The sequence below is a fragment of the Rhinichthys klamathensis genome, unplaced genomic scaffold (assembly GCF_029890125.1).
Source record: "Rhinichthys klamathensis goyatoka isolate OS25496 unplaced genomic scaffold, OSU_Roscu_1.1 h1tg000264l_1, whole genome shotgun sequence".
NCBI lineage: Eukaryota > Metazoa > Chordata > Actinopteri > Cypriniformes > Leuciscidae > Rhinichthys > Rhinichthys klamathensis.
Genome location: NW_026606785.1, coordinates 2,003,689 through 2,028,846, shown reverse-complemented (window position 1 = coordinate 2,028,846; position 25,158 = coordinate 2,003,689). Strand labels below are relative to the sequence as shown.

Sequence of the window (25,158 nt, the reverse complement as noted above, 5' to 3'; positions counted from 1 at the left end):
ATTACACCGCGGGCAGAATTTTCTTCACACCAACACGATGCACTGTGTCGATCACATCCGGAAGATGGTCAGCGTGCTCTGGCAGTAATTTCTGACAAATGCCAACCACTTCTCTCCTTACATTTTTTTCATCGATATTATCTGACAGGCAGTGTAATTTCAAATTCCAACGTCTGGAATACCGCTCCAATTCAGTGATGCGTGACTCCAATGCGCCGATCCGATTGTTCTCTTTCAACAGTGGTGACTCGACTTGGGAAACTTTGGTCTTCACCTCATTCACATCATCACACACGGCGTTAAGCTTTTCTCTCAATCCGGCAATATGAGAGGTGTTGACCGCAACCATCGACTCCAGCTTATCAGGAATGGCTTTTATAATAACTTGGAAATTTGTTGTCTAATGCATACAGTTGTGAGTTGGGAGATAGAGAAATACGAAGCAGACCTAGTTTTGTCCAAATCTGATTGGCAGCGCATGCAGGACAGTGTGAACGGAGTGAATCGTCACAGCAGAAGTGTCATAGCAGCGGCTGAACAGCGGGAGGCGCTGCACATGCGCTCTAAAGAGCTCGTCAAACCCAACACCATAGCTGTGAGTGACAGCATCGCACTGGAGTTACTGCATTTGTAGCTCTCTTATTGTGCGGGGCTCCGTACTTCTTATGCCGGGCGTACACCAAAGGATTTTCACAGTCCCAGACTAAAGACCGGCAGTCTTTAGGAATCTTACTGGAGTCTCGGCGCGCTCCCGTCGTCTCGATCGTTAATTGTGAGGTGATAATCTGGAGTCGGCGACCCGATTTATGCCAGTCTTTCTCTAGTCTTTCATATTAAACATGTTTGATATTATCGCAAGTCCTAGCGTAGTCATAGTGACGTAAAACAATCAACAACCAATAAAATCGTTCTCAGAAAACCGGAAACAGGAAGCCATCAGTCACAACAAAGAAACACTTATATCCATAATTTCAACACAGCATTTAAAATTATACCCTTTCAAGACATTTAGTTCAAACTATTGTTCTCATCATATAATGATATAGATTCATAACCCCCGGTCATGTGAAAAAGTTAGGTCATCCCATTAAATAGTCAACTCTTTATTAACTCTTTCCCCGCCAGCATTTTTAAAAAAAAGTTGCCAGCCACCGCCAGGGTTTTTGACGATTTTCACTAAACTTTAATGGCCCGCAGAATATTTTCTTCTATGAATATTGTCAGGGTCTTGCTCTGGCAGCTTTGTCTGTGTTGTCTTTGTTTCATGTCTCTATGTTTGTGTTGTGCTTTAACATATGGTTTTGTTTGTGTTGGCCATGTGCTCCTCTGTTCCTGCCTCCTTGTTTCCCTGTACCACACCCTCTTGTCTAGTTGAGTCCTCTTTTGTCTGAGTGTTGTCACCTGTTCCTCATGTTCTCTGCTCCCTTGTTTGAGTCCTCGTTTACCTGAGTGTGGTCACCTGTTCCTTGTCTGAGTGTGCTCACCTGTTCCTCTTGTTCTTAGCTCCCTTGTAGCCACATCGAGATGTGCCTTAATTAGCTCAAATTATGCATAGGGAATTTTAATAATTAATCATGAATATGATTAATATATTGCATATTACAGTTAAATTATCGAAATTGAAAATAGATCGATTGTATATATGAATGGTAAATCATAACGAATTATAATTCCTCATTCATATATCAATGGTCTCATTACAGATCGATTATATGAGACAACTTTAAGGGAATTAATTTAGTTTATCAAACAATCGGTTTGTCCAGCAAACAGCCGTAAGATTAACTTACCAACTTCTCAACAAAGTTATCCCTTTTTATAAACTCCAAGAAATCTCAATGTTCCGGCCGTGAACATTAATTTTTCTCGTGTTTATAAAATTTACGTTACTGATATAGTAACAACTTGTAAAGCTTTGTAGCTATGAGATATTCATTTCATTGACTTGTAAATGAGCACTTCAGGATCAATCAAGAATATGGTTTTAATAATTGAAACTACGGATACAGAATTCTACATTTGAACACAGGATACATGTATGTACAGTTAAACAGTAAAACTAACGATACAGACGAGTAACAAACAGGAGTGAGAGAGAGAGAGATTGCGAGGGAGAAAGATGGGGAGGGAGAGAGAGAGAAAGAAGATGAGAGATCTTCTGGTTTGGCAAAATTCATCACAGACACAGAACCTCTGAGTTAGAACAAGACTCAACAGATCTTAAACCTTGAAAGAATGGTAAACGGTTACTTGCACAGGTAACGCTCTCTGGCGTGATGTGAAGAAAGCATGTGTCTGTGTCTCTGTCCTTGCGTCACGCGTTCACGTGGTCTTTCAGAGCGGGCAAAGCGCGTTAGTTTGAAGGAAGGCTTAAAGGTCTTTGGTTCTCCTGGTGTTGCTGAGGAAAACTGTGTCTTGCGTGTGTGTCCTTAGGAGCGGGTGCGTGCTTTCTCAGCCTTTCCGGGCGAGCGTGGTCACTGCAGATTCAAAGAGTCTCCTTCAGGTTGAAGTTGCCGATTACGTTCATTTCACTGAAACTAAACGTAAGAAAAGTCCGAAGACGAAAATAAAGAAAGATTAAAGAAAACGGAGAAAGCCCCCCCTAAGGGGGCCATGGATCCAGAAACCTCTCACAGGAAAAAGCTCTCGTGTTCTCCGAAAGAAACTTCTGTGTCTCTTATGGAGAGGAGGGTTCACGCCTCTGTTTGCGCGAACCACACATGACCGTCCGCGGATCTGAAGCGGACACAGTTCTCTTTGTCCTGTGGGGGATGCCCACTTCATGAGGAGATTGTATTTGAGCCGTTTGGCTCCTGAAATATGAAATGTGTAAAATAATGCACCTTACTTCATCATGCTATCGGAATTCGGCTCCGTTAGATTGAGCGAATTACAGACATATCAGACACGTCACATGAAGATTATCGGAATATAGAGTTACATTCATATGCAGAATTACAAGCATCTTTAAAGTTTGCTTAACACACAATAAAATTGTCAGTACTTCCAGTATGGCATGTGACGACATCTAAGCACAAAAATGAATATATTTAAAACATGTAGAGGTACTTTTCTCTGAAAAGTTCCATGGCTGGTGTTTGTGTGTTGGAACATTCTTTTGATGAACTCTTAGACTTCAGAGCTATACACTAGCAAACCACACTTCTATTATAAAGCAAAGCTAATAAGATATGCATGCGTACAGGAAGGTTGGATACAATTTCTGTGTTATATACATTTATAGGACATTCTTATCCTAAGTTATGCACAAAGACGTCTGTGTTCGTGTATCTGTATGTGTGGCGTGCATCTGTCCATCCGTGGTGTGTGTGTGTGTGTGTGGAATGGGCAATTGTCTGTCAGCACTCAGGCAGCATTGTGAATTGACTTACTCATTGCACAATGCTCTGTTGTGAGGTGGTCAAACCAAGGAGACCCTAAGGGGTCCAGAGCTGACTCAACTCGTAAGCAAAGCATTCCGTTGTTCATTCATTAGAGAAAGATGCTGCATGTGCGAGTCAGAGTCAATGATTTAATCAATTCAAAACACTATCCCCTTTGTTTCACGAATGGAAGTTAAGGGGAACTTAACTAAATTAGAATCTAGTTAATTCACTCCCCATACCAGAGCTGGCTCAATTACCTATCTGATTATCACTACACCCTTTATATGTGTTCTCTTGCCCTCATGTGTTGCCAGTTCGTTAGATGTTGTTCTTCTGTATAGACGTTGTGCTACATTGTTTGTTTGACAGTCTAGTAATTTCTAGTCAGAGCTAACTTAAATCTCCTCGTCTAGTCTCGTCGTTTCTTGTGCTTTCTGTGTCTTTTGTCTTCCCTAGTTTGTCCTCCAAGCTGAGCTTCCCTGGCCGCTTATACCATCAGCCAAGCAGCAAGACAGTCTCTTGCTGGCCTTCTGTGTCTACCCTCCCTAGTGATGGCAAAATGAGGCTTCCTGAACCACTGAGACCTCGCAGCCCATTGCTTCACCCAAAGGTTCATTACTCGAAGCTTCATTCAGCATTGCTCACTAGTGACACCTAGCTACTGTGCAAAGAAATAGCAGGCAAATTAATTCATTCTGAACCAATGACCCGCCCCCCTCCCGCTCTGTTTTATTTATTTATCTTCTTCTCACTGTTAATTTCTCTGTAACCTTTCATTTGCAATAATAAAGAGATCTGTGCAGACATTTGTCCATTGCCTGGGTATGAAATAAAACGTGTATCTTTCTCTGTCTGCATTTACTTGTACAGAGACAACTGTCACACACACAGTTAATTAATTTATTCAAAAAAAAAAATATTGGATAGTGACAGTATGAACAACAAAAGGGACTGTGTTGAGTGCAGTGCTTATGGTGGAGGGACTCGAGGGAGTGTAATAAAGTAAACTGCTGTAAACACCACAGTTTGGGGTGGATGAAGGAAGGATTGCAATAGATTTTTATTGAGAAAATGAATTTTTTTGAAGTGTGTTGGGGTTTAGACAATTCCTCTTCTTGGACAAAACCTCTCCAGCCTTGGAAAAATATCCTTTCACAAGGAACAGAGGATGCAGGGGAACATAAAATGTCAGTGCCAGCGGGTATAAATGAAGATACTGATGCTTCTGTTGAGCCCAGACAGGGGAGGATCTCCTCTTTCTTGCTGGCTCCATTACCAGGATAAAGGAAGATGCCATAAAAAGCAAACAAATCCAAAAGGGCAATCCAAATGAAAAAGCAGTCCAGATCCAAAAATCTAAGCTACCAAAAATACAAAGCAATCCAAATAATCTTATCTAATTAATATAACAAGACTATAATATAGCTTCTATAATTAATAATAACAATTATTATTAATAATAACTATTCTAACCTGATATAATGTAATAATATACAGCCCTAACACGTATATGACACAATAACAACAATGAGAGATCTCTGACTCTCTGACACTACAACTGCTTCTAGCTTCTACTACTCCTGACAACACCCACAAGGTGGCGCGAGTTTCGAACCCCTTTATCCGGAAGCGACACTCAGACCGAACCGATGACGTATCCACACAAACCGAGGCCTCGTTTGTCATCAGTCACGTGATTTTCACGTTAACAACACAAGCCTCGAATCGCGGCTTCATCTGGCACGCCCATTTTTTCTCGACACAAGCTCCGATGCCTCGGTTCAAATGTCACATCACTAACCCTCCCTCCTACTATCATCCTGGGTTGGATTCAGCGCTCTCTCAGCCTGCCTGTCTTTGTGCCTCATCCCTGCCTACTGTTTGGACTATTCACCTCCTCACCCACCACCATCGCTCTTGTCTTGTCTACTGTCTTTCAATAAAACCTGTTAACACATTTCTGCATTTGAGTCCTCCATCATAGACTCGTGACAAATATATGAAGATGCTATATATCAAAATAAAGATCTGAGCCTCTGCTTTTAAACAAAAAAACGATTTTATTTTATCTTCATTTGTTCTTTTTTTATTGCCACTTGAACAGAGGTAGGTTTTGTCATGGGCGTCGGAACCATTGTATATGGGTGGGACAAGACCCACCCACTTTTTAAGACCAATGATATTGGACCCACTCACTTTTACATTCAGCGCATATGTCTGTTCGCTTTCTAGAGCGCTGTCAGTGAAATCCATTACACTTGAGGAATGCCCTAATGAATTAAACTCCATTTCCGCTGAATCGCTACATTATATTTCTCAACGAGCCGCAACTCACGAAAATAACCGCCCGTTGTACCCGTCCAGTCAAATATTGCGCTGCAAACATCAATAACAGCTTTAAGTTGTCAATGCTGGCAAATGACCATGGTATCAGCAGCGGGATAATCCACGGATAGCTGTGCATTTAATGCACGACGTGGAGGCGAGTTTAGTTTACTTGTTTAATTAAAAGGCATCAGAATACATGAAATGGCATTAGTAAATTTTTTCTGGGGGAGGACCCACCCACTTTTTTTTGCTTACTACGCCCATGGGTTTTGTCAAAAACACAACATTTTTGACAAAAAGCTGAGAAAAAGGCATTTTTATCAAACAAGTGCATTTTCAAGCAGAATACATTCAGATGTCGTTTCCTTCATATATAAAACCTTCCAAAATAAATTAAATTTATAAATAAATGTAAAATATATCAAATTTAGGCAGTGTAATTTGCTTTTGAGTGGTACACGGAGTAACATTTCCCAGGATGTAAGGGGACACCACAACTTTTGCAGTAGAACGAGGTCTCCTTCCGCAACCCCTTACGTACACAAACTCTGCATCCTCTGGTTGGGTGTTGCTTTTTGGGAGTGGGCAGGATTGGAACAAGTTCATGAACAGCAAAACTGACATTCAGCCGGTTGGTTGGGTCAGTGTTGTATGGTGCTCTTGGAGTGTTTTCAGTTGGGGGCTCAACACTTTCCTCCCCACCACCAGCATACTGTTGGCTGGTCCATGATTTTATAACACTCTGGATGAATGAGAGAAGAGTGTTACAATTACCCTGTGGGTTTTTCGCTTTGTAAATGACAAAAGCGTTGAACAAACTGATCTGAAACAGATACATGACAAATTTCTTCGTCCACTTGTGTGACTTCCTGATAAAAGGGTAGTACACAATGTTTTGATCTGTTCACCTCTGTTTTTCCTAATTGTACCACGTACATGGGTTTTCATATCAAGTAGGCGCTTACACAGTCTTACAGAGTTGTATAAGTTGTCCATAAACAATCTGTAGCCGTGACCTACTAGGCGATCAAGAAGAGAGACAACCGTGTCTCCCAGGGCAGCGCTTTCCCCACAATAGGGCTTCATGTTAAAACAGTACCCTGTATCAGAATCACACAAGATGTAGGATTTTACTCCATATTTGATGGGTTTATGGGGATTGTACACCCTGAAAGCTAGGCGTCCACGCCACAGAAACATCCCCTCATCAATGCAAATGTTTGACTTGGGCTGATACATTTCGCGGAATTTGGACACAAGGTGATCCAAGACAGGGCGGATTTTGTACAGCCTGTCAGTACAATTGTCTGGCCTTGTTGTATTATCATTGAAGTGAAGAAATCTCCATATGATTTCAAACCTGTTGCGAGGCATGACCTTGTTGAAGTAGGGGGTAGCTAACATGTCATCTGTACACCAATACATATCAAGTTCAGGCTTATGAATGATACCAGTGAGAAAAAGGAGCCCCATGAAAGTTTTCATTTCTGAAACTGTGACAGGCTTCCATGCATGATATCTAGCATGTTGTGAAGTGTCATCCATAGCCTGAATACACTGATCTGCATACAGGTTGGTCTGATCAACAATGTTCTGAATCAGTACATTAGAAATGAACAACTCAGTAAAGTCTACAGGTTGTTCTGACTCAAGAGCAGCAGCATCACCGATAGGCCCAGGATTCTCAGTGAAGGGAATGTTTTTTGGCTGCCAGTTAATTTCATGCCACTCAGGATCATCAGGTTCATCATCTTCAGCTGGATCAGGATGGTTCACAGTGGCCCTTGTTTGGTCACCAGCAGCACCGTGTTGATGTACTTGACGCATCCGGCCTCTGCCTCGCTGTGTTCTACCTGTAAATAATTATATGAGTAATTGGAATTACTTTCAATAAACAGACCTAGATACACACACACATATATAAATACATATTACAATGTGGTAAATGTGCACAAAGAGAGATACAATTTGGCCATTATACGCTCATATTTACAGACACAGCCACACATAAATGCATGCACACTCACACACAAATATTATAGTGTTTATTTATATATATATATATATATATATATATATATTTTATCCCATAAAGATATAACACTTTCTCAGATATTTTGTTTTCTTACCTCTATGCGTTCTGCCTCGCTGTGTTCTACCTGTGAATAATGATATAAATAATTGGAATTACTTTCAATAAACAGACCTAGATACACACACATATATATATATATAAAAACATATATTACAATGTGTTAAATGTGCACAAAGAGAGAAACAATTGGGCCATTACACGCTCATATTTACAGACACAGCCACACATAAATGCATGCACACTCACACACAAATATTATAGTGTTATATATATATATATATTAGGGTGCATCAAATTTGAATGGGAAATTTTTATTTCAAAATATCAATTTGGCTGGCATTGCATTTTGTTCCAATTAACATAAAAATGACTTTTGCAAAGTTTTAAGGAATTCAATTGAGATTTAGGGGTGCCACCTAACACATGAACTTTGGCGAAATTTCAATTTTTAGTCTAATTGCCAAAAGGTTGACCTGGGAATGTTGAGTACAGTGAACTTTTATACAGTAACATTTTATACAGTAACAAATATAGGGTTATAAAAGTAAAAGTTGTTTGTTTGCCATTTGGGCAACTTGGGCATTTCTCAGAATTCAACTTTCAAGATTCTCCATTCATTTGTCCTATAGACAAAATGATTGGAGGTCAATGGGACATGTTCACGTGGCCTTACCCTGAATTTTGTGCAGCATGGATGGATGTCGGATGGATGTCTAGTGGCTAACTCACTGGCAACTAACAGGGCCTAATGGTAAGAGCTGACACTAACTAAATTTTAAACTTAATTGCTCAGTCTGTGCCAGAGTCTGCTCCACTGAGCAACATCACCAGGGACAAAGAGAGAGGAAATGGAACCTGAACTCTGAACCTAACCAGTGCGTCTCCCCCAGACATGTCTCCCCACCCGCCACCCAAGAGTAACCGTCCTATTCAGGGATTAGCTTGTGTTTGCAGCGGCGAAGGTTTGGCTGTATGTTGTGGTCATGTTCAACTGCCTGCAGCACATTCTTTCCTTCACATTCTGCTCACTGCGACGAAGTCGGATGTGAGCTTGACGCCACGATCGGGACACAGTCATTGACCACGTTCATTGCACGTACATTGACCTCACTGTGAAAACCTGGTTCAGGAGGACCTCACCAATGTGGTGCCGGCACCCAGACCAAAGCAGTGGTCGGCCCAGTGAGAGCTGTATGGCAATACAGGCTGCTGTGAGATGGCCGGTGTTTGACGCAGTGGTGTCAAATGCCATGTTGTGTCAAATGCCATGTTGTGTCAAATGCCATGTTGACAACCTGGTCAGTGCAGCACCAGTCCTGCAGCAACTTGCATGTCAACCGGCCAATGATCACTCCACATGCCTCATTGGTCTGCTTCTTATACGCTGGGACACCAAGCAGTTTCAGCCGCTCTGTATCTCCAACCACTACTGTAAGACGCTCCTCCAACTGGCGCACATTGCTGAGCATCTGTGTTAACTTGCTGTCCCAGTGTAGGGTGCACAATGGAGGTGGTGTCCACTGCTTGTGCTGTTCCTCACTGATTGTCTCCAGCACTTGGCGTCTTGCTCGGTCAGCATTTGCGTAAGATGCAGAGAGATGTGTACATTCACCGCCTGACTCTGCAACAAGGCCACGCGTGAAGGCAGCCTGTTGCATTGGTGACATCTTCAACCTTGTAGCCAGTGACACGACACTTGGTCGGCTAAGGAATGAAGACGTTTGTTCCAGTCTTCTGCTTGTGGGATGGTTCGCCCTCAGATGGTGGATAGACTGTGTTAGTATCCTCCTCTGTCTCCTCATCACTCTCCGACTCCAAGCTGGACATTGCACAAAGCGCTTAAGACTCTGACTATCTTAAGTAGGACTACACTGCAATGCATTCTGGGTAAAATAAGACACTTTTCAAAACAAAAAACATGGCGGATCGAGTAAGCGCATTCATCTGCTCAGTGCAGTTTACCCCAGCGGAAAATATATGTTTGTTGGAGGAGTATAACAGTTACAAGGACATTTTACTTGGGAAATTTAGCGGAGAATGTAGTAACAAGAAGAAATGTTTAATTTGGAAAGGGCCATTTTCCCTTTGCTTTTGGCTGTTTGTAATGTAACTGATTGTTACTGTTGGTTGCCAAGGTAACAGAGTCTTAGACCTAAGTTAGCCTGGGGGGGAAGGCGTCTAATTTTTTTGGTCTAAATTAAAGTAACACCAGGTAACTTTTCAACCTTCATAATATATTTCCAAGTCTCTTGTGATGGTACATCGACTTACAATAGGTTGAATGACACGTCTGCCATAGCCTGACGGGGTCTGTAGCGTTTTTAATCGTACTTTTAAACTTCGGGTTTCGGGTAGTAACCGGCGAACAAAGAGAACTACAAAATTCGACTGCTTTACGGCATATACGTCACTTCCACCACCACCCCCACTTCCTTAAAATCGGACGTGCGAGCCAAATGTTATAGTCATGGCCGAAGCAGCACAGAAAAACAAGAAAGCAAAGGTTTTATCGGAGCAAAGCAAAAAGAGAAAAAGAGAAAGTGATCGCGTTAAAGGCAGAACAGAATTGGGCCAGCATTTTCTCGCTGGCGTGAGCTGAAGGAGGAGGAGGGGTGCCCGACCGATGCAGACTTGGCAAAAAACAAAACAAAAAGTCAAATGAAAGCCTATGTCTAAACGGCTTGTACAAGTTTGGTAGGGGCTACATTCTTGCAAGTAAATATATAAGATGTACAAAATCATATTTTAGGATACCTAACATGTCTGTGATATTTGTTTATTTGTCTTGCCTCAAGCTATAATGCAAATCGATTTGTAAAATTTGCAGATTCATTTATGGTAGCTTGATATTATAATATTGACGATATATGGTTATTATCTACCACTCAAACATTGCATTGAAGTATCATATAGATCCAGTAAAACGGTAACCAATAGACTAGGCTACTATAATGACGCTGGCTTGTAAACGTGATCATCGCGATCATTTGTCGTTAGAAAAAAATAAAACCCATGAAATTATATTCATATGACATGCTGAAATATATGCCACTGTACCTGGGATGAAGACATTTCAGACAAGACGCAAGCAGAACACCTGCATGTGACCTCCTCCTACAGTGTTCAGGGCTATCGTGGTTGTCAACAATTGCACGTGCATGTAGGATGACAGAGTTTACGACAGTAGTAGAGGTCTAGAGGACAATACTGTTTCCCAACTGTAGGGGGACCCCACCCCGAGAGCAAAAGTAACCTGGTGTTACTTTAAGTCAGTCTTTATTTTTGTGAAACAGTCTAACTTGCATTAGACTAGTCTATGAGCAAATTTTAGACTTGTCTAACACTATAGACCGGTCTAAAATAGCTTTGTGAAACCGGCCCCAAATGTGGCCACTCTCTCATTCTTCATGCTGGCCAAGAAAGCTAGGTCTTCTGGATTATCAATCAGCTTTTCAACATTTGGAGGCCACAGCGGAAATGTGGCATCAAGTCTGCACTCCATTTTCTCCAATTGTTTCGCTGTAGTCTCACTGGAGCGATTGGCCTGGGCGATTTTCCGCAGCTTGTTGTTAGCATTGACTAAGTCTACCACCAACTACAATGCTACTCTCAATAAACATGAGTCATCTATACTGTGAATATGACATTGTCCACTCTAGAATACTGTTGATGTTAAGCTTAATAGCTTAGCTAACATAGATAGCTAACTGTGGTTAGCAAACTGTTGCTAGCTAACGTTAGCTAGATGTAATGAGCACCAAATACCTATAAATATGACTTAAATGACTTATGATAAATAAGTATACAAAGATACAATTCCAGATATGATAGTAATATGTAATAATACATACCAAACACAGAAAGATCACCTCAAACAGAAAGATCACCTCAGATTTCTTGAGCTGTAGTATTGTTTACCTCAGATCTCAATGGCGACCATTGAGCACTGTTAACCACTTTATCCTACAAAAACAGATGTACGGTGGCACCCCTAAATCATCATGTACTGGAAAAATATTTTGCATTTGTTGTTTCTACATATATTGGAACACTTTTAGCACCCAGCCATATCAAAATTCAAGAATTGTGTTTTTTGATGCACCCTAATATATATATATATATATATATCCCATAAAGATATAACACTTTCTCAGATATTTTCTTATCTTGTCTTACCTCTATGCGTTCTGGCACCTTGGAGCGACGAATTAGATCTTGACCTTGAATGCGTCCACTCACTGTCCGAAGTATCACAGTCTGTAATGTCACAGTCTGAATTGTCACTGTCCAATCTTCGACACACAGGTGAACTTTGTCTTCGTCCAGATCGACGGGTGAACGATCTATCTGCGGCACGTCCATGGCTAGAACTTTCTGTGACAACATGTGCATCTCTCTCACTGACTACTTCGTCCCGATCAGATTCAGAATGATCAAATAAAGAGTGATCGGACTCCGAGTCCATCAACACCTCCAGCACTTGATCAGCCGTATACCTCTGCATTTGTCTGTCTGATATTTTGAGCTACATTCTCACTACTCCACTTCTTCACGTTAGAGACGATCGCAGTCTGTTGCTTTGATCTTTGAGTTGTGTACTCTTTCAAAACATGCGCGTGGGTCTTCCTTACCGTATATACCACCTAAAACACGGATACCCGGAAAATTCCGTGTTTGGCGGGGAAGCGTTTTTTTATAAAACCCGGAAAATTTCGTGTTTGGCGGGGAAAGAGTTAAGAAATGTTCACATAATGTCAAATTTGATTTTTTTTATTCCTGGAAAAGAAAGTGATTTATTGTAATTAAACAATATAAATTAACATATTTTTACTCATCAAACAAAAAATATGCATAAAAATGCCTATTTTAATGGAGGAAAAAATTAGGACCCCTAATAACTAGTGATACCCCCCTTTGTTGAAATTAATTCAGTGAGGTAAAATGGTGGAATGGCTGATGTCAAAGTCCTTTGATATCTTTTAAAATCCTTTTCCACACTCATAAGCAGTGTGGGGGAAATATATGGGGGGTGTCCTAATTTATTCCTCCTCAAAAATTGCATTCTTTTAAAATTACAGTTCACAGAGAGTCTTAAAAAGGGCTTTCTTATTTTTAAATAGTTTATATAAATCACTGGGTCCTTCAGTATTGTTATGTTATTACATGTCCGTATGTTGAAAAATAGACAGGCTTTCATGGTGTCCTATTTTTTCACATGACTGTATGGTTGCCTTTATATAATTTAATAATGATAATTTATTATTATTATTATTATTATTATTATTTAATGATAGCTAACTGTAGCTGCTTCTCCTCCATTTTTGTTAAATCACTGCTGAGCATGATGGGAGGAATTTGGTGGGAAAAAAAAGCTAAAATAATCTTGTTGTAGTCTTGTAAATAGTGTCACTACAAGATTCAGTGTATGTAAAATCTTTAGTCTGAGACTAAAAACACTGAACCCAAAATCTTTAGATGTGAGCTGATAATCTTATAAAGTCTTTTCTAAATCTTTTCAAAGTCTTTAGGTGTACAGAAAGCATTAGTCTCACTGACTGAGCAATAATACTTGCTTGAAAACCCCCAAATTTACCCTAAAACTATATATGCGTAAACATCATACTTTTTAATGACCTAATCACTTTTAAGGAAGAAAATAGGCCTTTTTATGAGTCTTTATTAAGAAATAAGAATAATTTATTTAAATTATAAATTATTATTACTATGATTATTAAAGACGTCTGTCTATAGAACCTGTCAGACACTTTTATTGTTTTTATATAGCCTTATTTAGACTTCTCGCTGTCTAATTTTCTTTTTGTGTCTGTAAATGGACTGCATTTATATAGCGCTTTCACAGACCCAATGGCCACCAAAGCGCTTTACAATTTGCCTCACATTCACCCATTCACTCACTCATTCATACACCGACGGACGACGGCAGCCATGCAAGGCGCCATCCAGCTCGTCGGGAGCAGCTGGGGTTAGGTGTCTTGCTCATGGACACCTCGACACTTGGTCAGGTGGAACCGAGGATTGAACCACCAACCTTCCGGTTTGTAGACAACCAACATGAACCACTGAGCCACTGCCGCCCCGCCGTCTGTGCCCCTATTATAATACTAAGTTATACTAAGTAGGTAATGTTAAATTGTAATTTGAATGTCATCTTGATGTGATATTTTAGTTTGTCTTCATTAAAAATAAATAAATAAAAGAATACCTGGGTCTCTGAGGGTTATAATATGAGACTTGATGTTTACAGTAACAAAGTACAACAAACAAATCTGATTTTGTCCTTACAGGGAAAACGATGGAAAAAAACTGGAGGCGAAATCCATTCGAGAGGCGATGAAAGAGGAGGAGAAGAAACCTATCTACTTGGAAGAAGCAAGATAACAGGCCCAGAAAAGAAAGGAGGCTATTGAAAAAACTAAAACCCAGCAGTACCACCAGACTGACAGAGTCAAAGGCCTCCATGTGTGTGTCTTACGTTATTAGACCACAAGTCAAGTCAAGTCACCTTTATTTATATTACGCTTTTTACAATACAGATTGTATCAAAGCAGCTTCACAGTGATAACATGAAAATAATAATAAAAAATTGGATCATCGTCCACCTTAAGGCAGATCTATGATATTGTTGAATATTAAATGCAACTGTTTTTCTGTGGTGAAATGTTAGTAGAAACGATCCTCTTGTTGTTCTAGAGCGCTCTGAGGCTGGCGGAGGTCCTGAAGGAAAGAGAGGCTCAGATCGAGCTCAAGCGCATGAGGCAGAACGCCAGCAGAGCCGTGGACAGAGAGATCTTGGCCCGAATGGCTTGCAGAGAAGAGCAGGCGGTCCAGCAGGAGCGACAGAAAGCACTGCAGAGAAAACGAGACCAACTGGCCATTTCTGAGTGCTTGAAACTACAGTAAGGAGAAATTAAAGTGCATTTATGCTTCAGTGCATACACAGCTAACACAAATATGCTCTAAGGACTTTTTGATAACGTTCCAATTAAGATATAAATGTTATTTCTGAATGTTCCCTAAACGTTCAAAGTGTCAACAACATTTAAAATGTTTTTATTTATTTTTATTCTTCAAACACTGTGGGAATGTTACTTTTGAACAGTGTTGGGGAAAGTTACTTTTAAAAGTAATACATTACAATATTGTGTTACGTTAAAATTAACTAATTGTATTACTTAGTTAGTTTAATGGAAAGTAGTGTTATGTTAACCCTCTGGGGATCAGAGTGTTTTTGGGGCCCTTGGGATGTTTTGACATGCACTGACATTTGTGCTTTTTTCAGTTATTTATAAACATGTTAATGGCAAAGGTTTAAATTCACTCTATATAGCACAGACGGGACTACCATGATAAGTGAGCAACATGTATGTACATGTTTGTATTTTTAAGAGAATAATGTTTATGCGTGGTTATTGAAAAAAATAAAAATGAAAGTTGCTGAAATAAGACCACAAAACACATATTGATTATTTCTTCACAAGACTTTTGAAAATTGTATCACATAGTCTAGAATATTTGCTCCAAAACTATGTGAGAATCATCCTGACTACTCATTCAGATAAGTCAATAAAGTATTTTACATTTTTAATGACGTGTTTTGTTTGAGAAAGCTTTATGCGAGGAGGCATGATCTCTCATTAATATGTATGGCATTTCACACCTGAGAAAGACAAAGACCCTCCCATAATATGGCCCTATTAGGTGCTATCAGGCCATATCATTACAGGAGCCTTGCACAAAGAAGATTGAGGAGATTTAAAAAAGAATGGCTTTTAGATTGTTTGGATTTATATAAGGAAAATACAGGGTGCATACGTCTGGACACTTCTATCACACACCCTTCACCATATAGACATGTTTTTTTTTCAGTTTAAAGTTAGAGTTGGAAACATCTTGAAAAGAAAATTGTCTTTTTCCATAAATGTCTTAGTTTGATCATACATATTTCAAAGTTGAGGATTCATTATTATGATATAGCTTGAACAAACACTATAACATCTTAGTTGATTAGTTTATTGACAAAACATACTATATATTTAACAGTATGAGCAGAAACTCCTAACAAAAGCTTATTTGATGTCTATTTTAGAGTCTGTAACAGTACGTATCTGTGCGTTCATTCATTCATTCATTCATTCATTCATTCACACACACACACACACACACACACACACACACACACACACACACACACACACACAAACATGATTTACATTTAAACAGTATGCTATTTTTCCGTTTACAGACACTAACGTTATTCTATATCGCGATTAGAACTAAGCACTTGCATAAAACACTTACTTCTCAGCTGAATCTGTTGCTCCTCGAAGTGAAAATAAACCAGCACTTGTTCTGTGGTAAATTGTCCCAGGATTGTTCCTCATATAGCCGCGCAAGACGACAGTAGATTAATCTGACTAAAAAATAATGTGTGTTTTCAGAGTTTATGGGCGTTAACGCGTCTCAATGTGTTGCTTCACATATTTGCGTTTGAATAGCGCGTGCTCTCCGTGGGCGTGTCACATTACCAGAGATAATCAGCTGAGAGAACGGTAATGAGACGGGCTGACACGTCTCTCTTTTTATATAGATGACATAAACGGAGAATATTAATTTTAGTTTTGAATCGGATCATTTAAAAGTACAAACTCAAATGATTTAAAAGATATATTGCTTATGGCTGGGTGAATAGTATTTGCTGGGTTTTTTTATGTTTTATTTCGATTGTATGTGGGCACATAAAAAAGTAGACATTTAACAGATTATTTTCTCATATTTCTTACAGTTTTTTCTGAATGCTTAAGCGCTAATCGTGATTATTGTAGCACAATTTCTAAAACTATGAATATGTATAGCAAAACCACTCACTGAGTTTGCAAAACTAAAAGCACAAACACTGCTTTGCACTCAGTTTGCAATTTTGTAACACACACTTTGCAAAACTGTAGGCACAATTCACTGCACAACACTCTTTTTGCAGAACTTTAAACACAACTCACTGCATACACTCAATTACCAAATTTCCAACACACTCCTAGCAAAATTATACACATGTATGGCTATCATTAACACTATTTTACCAACTGTCTGGCACACTTTCACATGTGAAAACTGTTTTAGATAATTAGTTCACTTTGCAATCAGCCTAAGCACTATAAATAAGCCACAGGTAAGCTGTCTGTGTGGAGTACAATGGAAGGAGCAGTAAGAGTGAGAAGAGTGAGAATCAGAGGAGGCCGAGGGAGAGGACGTGGAGGTGAAGAAGTTGGAGGAAGAGGACGTGGAGGTGAAGAAGTTGGAGGAAGAGGACGTGGAGGTGAAGAAGTTGGAGGAAGAGGACGTGGAGGTGAAGAAGTTGGAGGAAGAGGACGTGGAGGTGAAGAAGTTGGTGGAAGAGGACGTGGAGTTGAAGAAGCGAGAAGGTTAGAGGAAGTTAGAGGAAGAGGACAAGGAGGAGCAAGAAGAGGACGAGGAGGCCGAGGGAGAGGACGTGGAGGTGAAGAAGTTGGAGGAAGAGGACGTGGAGGTGAAGAAGTTGGAGGAAGAGGACGTGGAGGTGAAGAAGTTGGAGGAAGAGGACGTGGAGGTGAAGAAGTTGGTGGAAGAGGACGTGGAGTTGAAGAAGCGAGAAGGTTAGAGGAAGTTAGAGGAAGAGGACAAGGAGGAGCAAGAAGAGGATGAGGAGGCCGAGGGAGAGGACGTGGAGGTGAAGAAGTTGGAGGAAGAGGACGTGGAGGTGAAGAAGTTGGAGGAAGAGGACGTGGAGGTGAAGAAGTTGGAGGAAGAGGACGTGGAGGTGAAGAAGTTGGTGGAAGAGGACGTGGAGTTGAAGAAGCGAGAAGGTTAGAGGAAGTTAGAGGAAGAGGACAAGGAGGAGCAAGAAGAGGACGAGGAGGCCGAGGGAGAGGACGTGGAGTTGAAGAAGCGAGAGGGTTAGAGGAAGTTAGAGGAAGAGGACAAGGAGGAGCAAGAAGAGGATGAGGAGGGGAAAGAGGAAGGGTAAGAAGAGTAAGAAATAGAATAACTGATGACATCAGAGGTACAATAGTGGACCATGTCATCAACCATGGGATGACCCTGAGGGAAGCTGGCCAACGGGTTCAGCCTAATTTGAGCCGCTACACTGTGGCAAGCATCATTAGGACATTTCGAAATGAGAATCGGTAAGTACTTTGTAGCACTGCCATACTCTAATGAGAAACACAACAGTACCATACATGCAAAAATACTGAAATTGTTACTTTACAGAATTGCTAGACGTCCAGATGTTGGGGGCAGAGGAAGAATGTTCACTCCAGAGCAAGAGACCCATATAGTGAACATGGTGATTGCCAATAATGCAATAAGACTGCGCGAAATACAGCAGCGCATAATTGATAATGACACCATCTTTCAAAATATACACAGTGTAAGCATTTCTGCACTAAGTCGTGTACTTGCGCGCCACAGAATAAGAATGAAGCAAATTTACCGAGTTCCTTTCGAGAGAAACACAGAACGTGTAAAGCAACTGCGATATGACTATGTGCAGGTAAGCTATAGTGTCATTGGTTCTGAATTTGGAAGTGCATACTGTAGTGCTGTGCATGGGCCTGATGTGTTGCATTTGTTTTGTCTTGTCCAGAGAGTGATGGAACTAGAAGCAGATGCCATGGGACATGAGCTACTTTTTGTAGATGAGGCCGGTTTTAACCTCAGTAAAACCAGGAGACGTGGCAGGAACATTATTGGACACCGTGCCATCATCATTGTCCCAGGACAACGTGGTGGTAACATAACCATGTGTGCAGCTATAAGCCAAAATGGTGTTGTTCACCATCATGCAACCATAGGCCCATACAACACTGCACACATTATTGCATTCCTGGACACCTTACATGACATGCTCACTGTTCAGAGACCAGAGCATACCCGATATTTCATCATATGGGACAATGTTAGTTTCCATAGGGCTGCTTTGGTCCGCAACTGGTTTACAGACCACCCATTCTTCATGGCACTCAACCTCCCTCCATACTCTCCATTCTTAAATCCCATCGAGGAGTTCTTCTCTGCCTGGTGCTGGAAAGTGTACGACGGTCATCCTCATCAACAGGTAGCCCTTTTACAGGCAATGGAGGCGGCATGTGGAGATATTGACCAGGCATCATGTCAGGCCTGGATACGGCATTCAAGGAGATATTTTCCCCGGTGCCTAGGACTGGAGGATATCGCATGCGATGTGGACGAAATTTTGTGGCCGGACCCAGAAAGACGACATGATGTAGGCTGATATTTTTTTTTTTTTTTTTTTTTTTTTTTTGAAATTACTATTTTGTGTTCTGACTTTGTCTTGGTTTGATGAGTGTGAATAAACACCAATACTTGAAGTTTGGATCCTTGTATGTTTACATGACACTACGACAAAAGTATGACCTCAAATTGACATCTGTACACAGAGAAAGCAAAAGCCAGATGTGTTTTGTATTCATACCATCAGTGTGTAGTTGGCACATTGTGTGCTTAGTAGATGATGGCTTGTGTTTACTGTTTGATACGAAAACACCATTTTTACGAAGGTGTGAAGAGTTAATCTAGCTGTGTTCGCTTTTGCAAGAGAACTACAATGTTTTGATAATTGGGTGAAAGGTTTTCTTATTTGTGTGTAGAGTTTTGCAAAAATAGCCAATAGTTACAAAAAATGTGCTTAAGCAATCAGAAAAAACTGTAACTCTATATGAACAGAAATGATGGTAGTACTTTAAGTCTATTTTTCTGCTATGTGAAAAAAACGAGCAAAACGCGCCGGCGGGTTTCTGGTCCCCAGAGGGTTAATGTTGTTACTTTTTCTGTAAAAAAAACCACTCCACGAATTATGTATAAGTTCTGTTTTGTGTTAATGATTTGAGAACATGATTAAAGACCAGATAACTTTGAACAAACATAATGTTACTAGAAGAACGTTTGTTCGTAACTTTGAGAGAACCGTATCTAAAGTTCTGAGAACATTCCCTGTTAGCTGGGAATCACCTTAATGTGTCAATGTGTCTGACGTTTCCTCCTTTATTAGGGTTAAGGAGCATGACATGAAGAAGGAGCAGGAGAGGAGAAGGGAGGCTGAAGAGATGAAGCAACTCCGAGATCTTCATCTGAGGGAACAGGCCATCAAAGAGCGCCAGAATCGAGAAGTGAAGAGAAAAAGAATGAATGCTTTTCGTGTAAGCCGGTTGTTGGACAACATTCACACTTGTAAGGACTGGGCGAGGGTGAATCTGAATAACTAAGTACATCCTGCTAAAGACCCAAAAAGCCTGGAATGTAAATTTATACACACACACACACACACACACACACACGCATCCCCCACAAGTGAAGCCCGCTCAGGACAGAGCGTGGTGTCCAGTTACGAGACATTTTTATGACTGACTTGGAATTTGATGCTCAAGAGAAAGAAACTTCTCTTTTTAAAAGACATTTAACCAGATATATTCAATGTGTTTTATATGTGTTTGTTGTCCGGGTTACATTGGAATAACTGTGACTTTATCATTATGCATTTTACATATAACTGTCGATCCCCAGAATTGTTGTGTCTCACTCTCTCTGGATTTAACTAAGAAGGAGAAATGAATTCTGCATTCATGGATATATTCTATTATATATCCCCTTGAGAATTTTATGAACAAATGTATCTAAGTTCCCTATTTCATGAGTTGCCTTTCTGTGGTTTGGTCTATGTTTCTCGACAACTCTAATGGGATAATGTTTCAAACTTTGCCCACTAAGGTTTAACCAAATCCATTTGTGGCAAGTTTGGTCTCGATAAACTCCAATCTTCGTTCCCCATTTGTTAATTGACATTACATTTTGCTAAACTTTGTGACACATTAGTATTATAAGAATTGTGAAGATTCTTCTCTTGAACACCCAATGAAACTAGAGATTTAAATGCCTGGTTATAACACAAAGGGTCATAAAATCTCCCTCCAAAGGGACAGCTCCTGATTGGACCCTCTTCCAAAAGAAGGCGGAAACGTCAGGTCTTCAAAAGGACAAACCGCAGGCTTAACTCCCTCTTCCTTCGCTTGTCCTCGTGTCATAATGTAACATCTCGCCTCCAGGCGAGCTCTTCGCCTTTCTTTAATTTGTTTCTAGTTTAGTTTGTGTTTTTCAGTTTTAGATTAGTCTCAGTGTTTACTTCCACGAAGTGAAAGGAACACCGCATGACAAATCTCTTCAGCAAATCCAACTACAAGCCTTTAAAAACGAGCGCGCCTCGCTATGAAGGAGAAACACGCGCACGTGACCACGTGACGCGACGGACTGAGAGATGCACACGCGCTTCTTCACCAGCCATGCAAAGATGTAACGTTAACTCAAAGTTAGTCAAAGTTTTGTTTTCCGTAGTTGACTCAGTTCACTTCCACGAAGTGAAACGAATTTAGCCGAACTATTTCCCTTTGGTAATGTTACCCCAAAGACTTTGAACCTCCGTTCAACACGCGCGCCAAGCAACCCACGTGACGCTTCCTCACACACAAAGGACTCAGCTCACGCGGCCAGACAGGGCTGTACAGGAATGCCTCGACACAGAGAGACCATAACATAACTTGTGCAAGTATAATCTCTTTATAGAGCTTCTAAGAAGCTTTAAGATGATGTTTTGTGTTGTAATCAGAGAGGTGAATGTCTTAGGAGGAATTCTGCTAATGTTCTCTCTCTCTCCCCCTCCCTCTCTCTCTCCCTCTTACTCGCTCACGCCTGTAAGTTATCCATTGTCCAAACTTTACGCATTTCTCGTTCATTGATGTCTTATTATCGTGTTTTGTTTGTTTATTATGTTTGTAAATACATATATCCCCTGTAACCGTAGTAAATACATAAGTAGTCATGCCTCTATTAAATTAATTATATATTCATTTGATTGATGTACTGTCTCTTTGCTCAGCTTCAAGTCCCTTAAGTGCCAAAGATCTTGCTACAAGCTTACTAAAATTAAATATACCTTAAAGAGTATGTGTTTATAGGGCGGGAAACCCAATTCTTCTGGCCAGAGAATTGCGTTTCCTGAAATCCTATAAAGTACGATGATATTGTGGATCCCCACAAATATTATACTGACAATTGAGCTAATTCATTTTACCTATTTTGTGAAACGTGGTCCGTGTAATTAATTGCAATCAACTTGTGGTTAATTTCAAGGATTCACATGCATGCATGCAGGTAAAATGACAGATCCTCCCTTATCGGGAGATTTATTAACATGTAAGACTGATCTAATCCAAACATGCATGAATAATTATTAATTACCAATTATTAATTATGATATGCAAATTCCCCACGGATTAGATCCGCCCTTGAGTCCTTACACACTGTAAAAGCAGATCGAATCAGATGCGGTTTTGAAATCCCTTCTTCTGTCTTCCATCAGGACCATTTGACCAACAGAGAGCTGACAAAAGCAGCGGAGGCTCGGAGGCAAGAGGAAGAGGAGGAGAAGAGAAAGCAGATCGCCAGCCAGAGCGAAAAAGTGACGAGAATGAGGAGAGAAAAACAGGAGGAAACATTTAGGTATTGTACATTTAGGTATTGTACATAAGACAATGGAAATGCGTCCTGTGGTGGATATTAATCACACTCATTAGTGTCAGAAATTAACTTCTTTATTTTCAGGAGCATTTTTGCACATTTATGAGGGCTAACACGCATCAAAAACACAGCATGCTGATTAATTATGTTAAACACTTCCAACCCATACTAACATTTATATATTAAATGCTTAGACAACAGATAAAATAACTTTGGGCGCATTTTAGGCATTTTTGTTACTTTAAAACTGTGAATCTCTAGAGATCATGGGCTTCCAGTGATATTTTAGTATTATTTATAGTATACAGTATTTAGCAATGTTTTGAATGACCTTTTATTATTATTTTCAGAATTGTGTGCTTTTGTCATTTTTCCCCCTGTTTTTTAATTTTATTTCTTTTGAGTTTTATTTTATATTTACTTCAGTTTTAGTAATTTTAGTACTTCAACTTACAAAGTGAAATGTTATTTCAATTAGTTGCCAAGGCAACATTTCTAAGTTCAAGGTTAAAGTTTCTCATCTAATATTTGTATTTTTAGCTTCCTAACACTGTAAACCCTAACGCTCAAAATAATCCATTGTTTTGAGTAGGGCCAACTCACATTATACAAATTAGTTCCATCAAATTAATATACGATACTTACAATTTTATGAATATTTTAACATTTATTTTTTCTTTTGAGTTCACAAAACTGACACATTTTAAGTAAGTTGAATTGTTTCGTTGTTTTGAGTTCTATGAACTTGTTTCTTTTAATTTTGACAAACTTAAATTTAACTGAATCTGGGCTGGGATTTTTATTTCCCAGCATGCTTTGCAATGACACTCAAAAGGGAGAGTAAATGCTAAAATTAAGTGTCATATAATGGTTTTTGTGCCAGATTAATGTTAAGTGGGAGATTTAGTAGTGTTTAATGTTTTGTTATGCTAGTTTAGAAGAGTTTCTGTTATGTTGGGTTTTTTGGGGAGTTACCATCATGGCCGGTGACGAGTTTGGTTTGAGAACAGTGTGTGTTAAATGTTTTAAGTTGATGTACTCATTCCGCAAGGGCTATGATATGCTGATACTATAGGTAGCACTTATTGAATTGGCTTGTTAAATCTAGCCAAGTTTCCACTACTAAAAATATTGAAGTTGAGATTACATGAGAGTTTTAAGTTGTGTATGAATTATCTTACTCAGATATTTCAAGTTAAAAGCAATTAAAATATATGATTACAAAACAAAAATCTGCAAGCTCTGCTTACTTACACATTCAATTTCTTAACTTAAACAATTTGATGTAACTGATTACCTCAAATTATTTGAGTTTTGCTAACTTAGTTATTCGGGTGTATTTAATCAACTAGAAACTGCTCTAAGTGTTTGTTTCAAATTCAAACGTGCTTGCAAACCAGTTCCAATCTTTAATTTGTCTGTGAAAGGTATTTTGGGAACATTGACATATCATTTGACATCCACATTCTTACAACTTGCTCATTCATGAATCACATCTAACTGGGAAGGTTATTGAATTAATGGAAGTTCAGTGAGTGGGAAGCCTGGAGAAAGTATAATTCTTTCCACTGTCTCAGAACTGGGCTTGTATTTGTCTTTATTTTTGCCTTTTAGAGCGTCAAAGACATAGAGAGACTGTTATACAGAAGTTAGCCGTGCAGAAGCAGGAAAAAATCAGCAATGAGGAAGATATCATCGCAAAAGCAGTCGCTGAACGTGAGGCCAGACGGGCCCGAGTGCAGCGCGAGAAAGAAGAAAAACATGCAGCCATGTTGAAATCTATCTCTGCACACAGAGAATCCAGGGTAAATTACCTATTCCTAATGTTTTTATACATCGTTAGTCTCATAGCATAATAGCTATGAGGCTAACGACATGTAAACATTTTTAAATCTCCGCTCCACGTCATGCCTAACAACGTCCCTCAGCTGTTCCACTGTAAAACACGGCTTCGCGGGGCTTATTGCTTAATTTTACCACAGTGATGCTGGGTTTATGAGCATCACACGGTTTATATATAGAATTTGAAATGCATTTATTGAAATAAACATTTTTCTCAACTCTATATCAGAGGCAAGAGCTGGAACAGAAAGCTCTGAAGATGCTGAATGCAAAGAAGGAAGCAGATCAAATCTTCATGGAGAAGCAAAAACTTCAAGCTCAAAAAGCTAAAGAAGAAGGAAAAGCACTCCAATACACATACATACAACAAATGAAAGAAAGTGCGTTCAGCTTTAAAAAAAAAATACTATTAAGCATCCACCCTAGACAACGCATCTGCGATAATATTGTCTATTCCCCGGACATGCACAATTTGGAGGTTAAAAGGTTGAAGCAATCAGCGCATTAACCTACGATTTGAATTGTATATGCGACTGAGGAATTTGAGTGGGTCATGGTCAGTATAGACCTTAACTGGATGTACTGTAGAACCTAAATACACTTTCGAAGTGTTGAATAGCCAGGACTAAAGCCAAAGTCTCTTGCTTGATAGTGGAGTACTTTCGCTGGGCAGAATTACATTTCTTAGAGAAGAAACTCACGGGATGGTTTACGTTGTCTACGCCTGATTGCAAAAGTACGGCACCGGCGCCTACGCTGCTGGCGTCCACAGCAAGCTGAAGGCGAGTGTAATAAGACTTTAGCCATGAAAATGTCACAAGTAACAGAAATAAGCGCAAATGTTAGAGCATGTCAGAACACCTCAGGGACCCAGAAAACCCCTCAGACCCCAGAGGGTTAAAATGTCAACAGCCTTAGATA

The 25,158-nt window shown here is 39.9% G+C and overlaps 1 pseudogene; it reads left to right on the top strand.

The window, feature by feature from the left end:
* The first annotated feature begins 403 nt into the window (after nucleotides 1–403).
* LOC130102013 (cilia- and flagella- associated protein 210-like) lies at nucleotides 404–24,610 on the top strand (annotated as a pseudogene).
* The last annotated feature ends 548 nt before the right edge of the window (nucleotides 24,611–25,158 follow it).